Here is a 6,586-nt window from a genome sequence, read left to right on the forward strand (position 1 = left end):
TACTTGTTATTGCTCTGTGATTGTGTTTGCCTTACATTGTTTGTACATGTGCTTAATTCTATTTTGAGTTTGCATTTTGGTGATGATTTGTTTTGAATTGGGCCGGAGGCTGAGTTAATTTGATTTGGGCCGGAGGCCTAGTTGATTTGATTTGGGCCAAAGGCCATGATTGGTTGGATCAGTGGTAAGTTTTGGTTAAAATGGTTTCTTAGTAACTGGTGAAATGTATGGAATATTATTTTGCATGAAATATTTTTATAAGAAAAATATGAGTTTTAAATTTTGATAATGAACTGACGATCACTGTGATTGAAAATAGTTTTATTTAAAATATCTTATGACAATTCTTAAAAACCTCTGCTGAGAACCAGCGAGGATGATGTTCTCACCTCTTACAGACTTATCTTTTCAGGACGAACAAAGAAGCGTGCGAGTTTCTATTAAGTTCTTAGATATGTTATTTCTGTTTGTATACATATGTTATAGATTTTTCTCGCCTTTATTATTATATTCTTGTAAGAGGGATAGGAGTCGTGACTGTAATGACATGTATGTATATAATATTTGTAAGTTGCTTGAGTAAGAAGTTTTGTATATATGTATATGCTTGTTTGTTTTCAAGAAAAAGTATTTTCGTTTTTTTATAGAAAGTAGTGATACGGTTACGAGTCAAAGGCTCATATTTTATTATTAAATATATGAAGTCGTCGTAATACTCCTCACTATCAGAATGGCGCAGCTTTGGATGTTACATTCTAATAGTAAGGGTGTTACACTATGGGCATGTGGAACACCAGCTTTGGATGCCTGGGAGTGGAGCTGGCATTTGGGGCGCTAATTTGGCATTTGGAATGCCACTTTTTGTGCTTGGGAGTGGAGCTGGCATTTGGGGCACCAATTCAGCATTTGAAATGCCACTTTTTGTGCCTATGAGTACAGCTGGAGTTTGGGGCTCCCATTCTGGCGTGTCAAACCCCAGTTTTACGGTCAGCTTTTTTCCCGCAGCAAAGAATGGTGATTTGTATCCTCAGACTCAACGTCCACAATAGACTATTATACATCGTTAGAAAGCTATGGAAGTTGGCTTTCGAATGCCACTAAAAGTTCTTCATATAAATCTCTATAGTTCAAGTTATCCTTGATAGAGTATGAAGAGTTCAGGGTTGCAATTTCTCTTTGAACCTTCCTGGGCTTGTTTCCAATTTTTAGTTCCCTGGGAGGTTGCTTGCTTTTGCATGCCACCTTCATTTCTTCCCCCAAAGGCTTCTTTGATTGTCCTTCTCCTCTTTTGTTTTTGTCTAAAATATTTCAATAATTTGATACACATATCAAAGCACAAAGAAACTCCAAGAAACATTAATTAGAGCACAAAAATCTCAATTAAAATAAGAAAATCACTAACTTTATTCAAAGAAAGAAACTCCAAGAAATATTGATTAAAAGCATGAGAATCTTAAAAAAACAAGGAATTCACTAACTTTATTCAAAGAAATAATAACTAAAAACAACTAAAGATGCTCATGCATCAATCAATGGAAGGTGTTCTCTGATTTTGCTGATCTCTCCCACTGATTTGTTTCTCTGATTGCGGCTCATCCGTTGTTTCAGTAGTTTGTTTGGTTTTTCCCCTCTTACTCGACCCAGTTGCCTTTGACTTTCCCTTTCCTTTTTTGTCGTTTATCCTGTAAAAAAAATTAAGAAAAAGGGTATGTGAAATGTAATTGATGCCAAGGCATCTTAGGCTAGTTTCACTAGCATTTTTCTGTTAGTTTTAGTTGTTTTATGCATTTTCTTGAGCTTAAAGTAACCAAGAATGGTTAAATGAATAACAAAGCAATGAACCATCCAAACAGTATGATTTTAATGCAAATTCCATGAGTTTTAGTTATATTACTTGAATGCTATGAATGGAAGATTTCTCATGAAATTTTGCAAGACTTTGATGCAATTGTTTGGATGATTTCAGGGAAGAAGAGGCTAAGCAAGGAAGCAACAAAATCAATAAAGGAAGCTTGAATATCACATGTGGAGTTTAAGTTCCAGTTTAAGCCTAAACTGGAGCTTAAACGCCAGAATCAGGAAGGCTAAGAAATGCTAGAATTGAAGTTTAACCTCAAGTTTAACCTTAAACTGGAGGTTAAACGCCAGAATGAAAGTCTCACCAAAGAAGCATTTCCACGTTTAACCTCCAGTTTAACCTTAAACTGGAGGTTAAACGCCAGAAGTGAGAAGGGCACCAAGGGGGGCAGTTCCACGTTTAACCTCCAGTTTAACCTTAAACTGGAGGTTAAACGCCAGAAAAGGGAAAAGCACCAGGGAGCCATTTCCACGTTTAAGCTCCAGTTTGACCTTAAACTGGAGCTTAAACGTGTTCGACCAAGTTTCTCCTCCAGGGTTGCTTTCTCCATTTCCACGTTTAAGCTCCAGTTTAACCTTAAACTGGAGCTTAAACGTGTTCGACCTCCAGGGCTACCTTTCTCAGCTTCCACGTTTAAGCTCCAGTTTAACCTTAAACTGGAGCTTAAACGTGTTCGACCTCCAGGGCTACCTTTCTCAGCTTCCACGTTTAAGCTCCAGTTTAACCTTAAACTGGAGCTTAAACGTGTTCGACCTCCAGGGCTACCTTTCTCAGCTTCCACGTTTAAGCTCCAGTTTAACCTTAAACTGGAGCTTAAACGTGTTCGACCTCCAGGGCTGCCTTTTCTATCTCCACGTTTAAGTTTCAGTTTAACCTTAAACTGAAGCTTAAACGTGTTTGACTATATTGCCCTCCAGGGCTGCCTTCTTCCATTTCCACGTTTAAGCTTCAGTTTAACCTTAAACTGAAGCTTAAACGTGCTTCCACAAAAGGCATCACTGGAAGTGTCTGGCGTTTAAGCTGCAGTTTAAGCTTAAACTGCAACTTAAACGCCACTCTTGGAAAAGGTTTCTGGGCCAAAAATATTGCGGTTTAAGTTAGTATTTGAGCACAAACATTAACTTAAACTTACTCTGGTATGAAACCCAATTGAATATCATGGTTTATGGAATTGGGCCTGAAGGATTGATGAGTCTGAAATTTCCATTTATTGAGTCATGTGTCATTATTTGATTATCACTAAGTTGGCTCAATGAATGTTACAGAATTTGGATCAACAGCCTCATCAAGATTATGGATCATAAACCCAAGGAAAAAGGAAAGCAGGGAGAGGCCTCAAAGCCCAAGAAACACAACAGAAGCTCAATATAGAAAGTGTATAAATAGGATAGAATTTAAGTTAGAAAGAATTTTTACTCTTCATTAGGCTAGTTTTCATATCTTTGTAATTGAATTCAGAGCTATGACTCACTAAACCCCTTTTCATTGGGTTAGGGAGCTCTATTGTAATTCAATGAATCAATAATAGTTTATCTTCTTCTTCAATCTTTTCTCTTGAATTTTGTTAGAAAGCTTCTCGATCTAATTCCATTGGGTAGTTGTCTTGGGAAAGAAACTACCCATAATTGGAATCCTTCGGAACCTTGGGAAAGGAATGGAGGATTCATGCTAGAGAAGCTTTCTCACAGTGAATTGGATTGGGGTTTGGATGGATATTGTGACATGTAATCCTACCAAATTGTGGTTCATGAAACTGTGTGGTATAATCAGTGATCGAGCATCATCTCTTCTTATGAACATTTAAACCAAGGGATTGGGAATTTGTTTGTTTTTAGAGAGAATTGGTGAGCCAAGGGATTGGGATCCAATCATATAAGATTGCCAAGCAAAATTCAATGAACGCATTGGTTGAGGAAGAGATATACATGTTTTGATTCGGAGATCTCAATATCTCCTATAACCCAATGAATTCCCCATTCCTGATTTCCACTTTCTCTTTACATTCTGCAACTCAATTCATGCAATCACCCCCATTCCCTTTTAATTTCAGCAATTTAGCTTCTGCTCTTTAATTCATGCAATTTAAGATTCCGCCATTTCAATTTCTTGTCATTTACGTTTCCCGCCAATTTTACATTCCGCAATTCTCATCTAAATCTTGATTCCGCTCAACTAGAACACACTTCTAATCCGAATTGCTCATTCAACCAATCCTTGTGGGATTCGACCTCACTCTATTGTGAGTTTTTACTTGACGATAACCGGTGCACTTGCCGGAAGGAATTTTGCCGATCGTGCAATTTCCTAAATCGTAGCATAACAAGTTTATGCGCATCAAGTTTATGGCGCCGTTGCCGGGGATTGGTTTTCGATTGACAATTCTCAAATTGGAAGTTAACTAGATTGAGCATTTTTTTTGTGTTTTGATTAATTCAGTACAAGTTACTTGTTGAATTTTAATTTCTGCACTCTGTTATATGCTTTCTTTCTTTATGCCTTTAAATTCAAGCAACTAACTCACTGACTCACTAACTGTTTGAATTAATTCCTCAATTGCTCTAACCATACTCTTCCATTAACCAAGAGTATTTCACTTGTTTGTTGCCTGTGCTGTGTTCTTGTATGACAGGTAGGAGAGGAGAGACATCAACTCCTCCATATACCGAACCAGAGAGGACCCTTCATAGACTTAGAAGGGAAGCAAGAGGGAAGAGAGTACTGGGAGAAGAAGAATCTGAAGGAGAATCTGAGGACAATTTTGAGGAAGCTCTAGATCTCAACATGGATAGAGAAGTTCACAACCATGAGAGAGCTGATGGAAACAATGCCATTCCTGAGAGGAGGGTTCTTAGTTCATACATAAACCCAACCTCTGGGAATTGTGGTAGCAGCATTCAGAAACCACCCATTCAGGCCAACAATTTTGAGCTCAAACCACAGCTAATATCACTTGTGGAGAATCATTGTTCATTTGGTGGGAGTGCTAATGAAGATCCAAACCAACATCTCACAAAATTCCTGAGAATTTGCGACACTGTGAAGTCCAATGGAGTCCAGGAAGATGCCTATAAACTGCTTTTGTTCCCATTTTCACTTAGGGACAAAGCAGCTAAGTGGCTGGAATCATTCCCAAGGGGGAGTCTAACAACATGGGATGAGGTGGAAAGCAAGTTTCCGGCACGTTTCTACCCCCCACAAAAGGTTAATAGGCTTCGATCTGAGGTTCAGACTTTTAGACAACAAGATGGTGAAACTCTCTACGAGGCATGGGAGAGATTCAAGGATTTGACAAGGAAATGCCCACCAGACATGTTCCATGACTGGGTGCAATTGCATATTTTTTATGATGGACTGTCTTATGAATCAAGGAAGGCTGTAGACCATTCATCAGGAGGTTCATTGAACAGGAAAAAGACTGTGGAAGAAGCCATTGAAGTGATTGAGACAGTGGCTGAGAATGAGTACTACTATGCATCAGAGAGACACAACACTAAGGGAGTCATGGAGCTGAACCATGTTGATACAATTCTAGCCCAAAACAAGGTGTTTGCCAAGCAACTAGCAGAGCTTACCAGGCAATTAGAAACAAAGCAAGTGGCTGCAATACACACACAAGATCAAGAGGAAGTAAGCATTGAAGGAGGTGATTGGGAAGAGGCCAACTATGTGGGAAACCAACAAAGGCAATCATATGATCCACATTCCAACACTTACAACCCAGGATGGAAAAATCACCCAAACTTTGGGTGGGGGAACCAACAACCCCAACCACAAAACCACAAGCCTTACAACCACAACCAACATAACAATTCCACATATCAAAACTCCAACCAAAGATCATACCAAGCCACACAAAACACTTACTCCCAACCACCATATCATGGCCAAAATAATCAACCTACCCAACCTAACCCGAACCAACAATTTCAAGATCAATTAAACAGGATAGAAGGAATGCTTGCAACCATGAGTCAAGACATAACCGAATTGAAAGCTTTTAAGGAAGAAGTAAATTCTAACCTGCAAAACCAAGGAGCTGCCATCCAGAAGCTAGAAAATCAAATTGCGTATTTGTCTAAGCAAACCCCTGGGACAAGCGTTTCTCATGCTGCCAAGGCTATTGCAAGGGAAGAATGTAAGGCCATAACCCTCAGAAGTGGAAAGAATCTAAAGGAGATCTCAAAGGAAACCACAGAGGATGAAGCAAGGGAAAATGTGAGAGATAAGGAACAAGGACAATCTTTTACATCGTCTGCAACAAAAGAAAAAGAAAAAGAGGTCCTGAAGCCTTATACACCTAAAGCACCATATCCTCAACGTTTGATGAAAAGTGAAAAGGATGGCCAATTCTCCAGGTTCTTGGAGATTTTCAAGAAGCTTCAAATCAACATTCCGTTTGCTGAGGCAATAGAGCAAATGCCACTCTATGCAAAATTCTTAAAGGAATTAATGACCAAGAAAAGAAGCTGGAGAAACGAGGAAACTGTGTTGTTAACTGAAGAATGCAGTGCCATCATCCAGCACAAATTGCCTCAGAAATTGAAGGATCCAGGCAGTTTCCAAATCCCCTGCATCATAGGAGAAGTCATGGTGGAGAAGGCCTTGTGTGACTTAGGGGCCAGTATCAATTTGATGTCTCTAACAATGATGAGAAGAATGAAGATTGAGGAAGCCAAACCAACAAGAATGGCCCTCCAATTGGCAGATCGAACTTTTAAATTCCCTCAT

The 6,586-nt window shown here is 39.0% G+C and overlaps 1 non-coding gene across 1 annotated transcript; it reads right to left on the reverse strand.

Annotated features, from left to right (window-relative positions):
• Window positions 1-5,065: 5,065 nt before the first annotated feature.
• Window positions 5,066-5,169, reverse strand: LOC148562548 (small nucleolar RNA R71). The gene has a single exon (XR_015886395.1). It is a non-coding gene; the product is annotated as a small nucleolar RNA R71 (small nucleolar RNA).
• Between the last annotated feature and the right edge of the window lie 1,417 nt (window positions 5,170-6,586).

The sequence above is a fragment of the Arachis ipaensis genome, chromosome B6 (genome assembly GCF_059453495.1).
Source record: "Arachis ipaensis isolate K30076 ecotype BB chromosome B6, ASM5945349v1, whole genome shotgun sequence".
Lineage (NCBI taxonomy): Eukaryota > Viridiplantae > Streptophyta > Magnoliopsida > Fabales > Fabaceae > Arachis > Arachis ipaensis.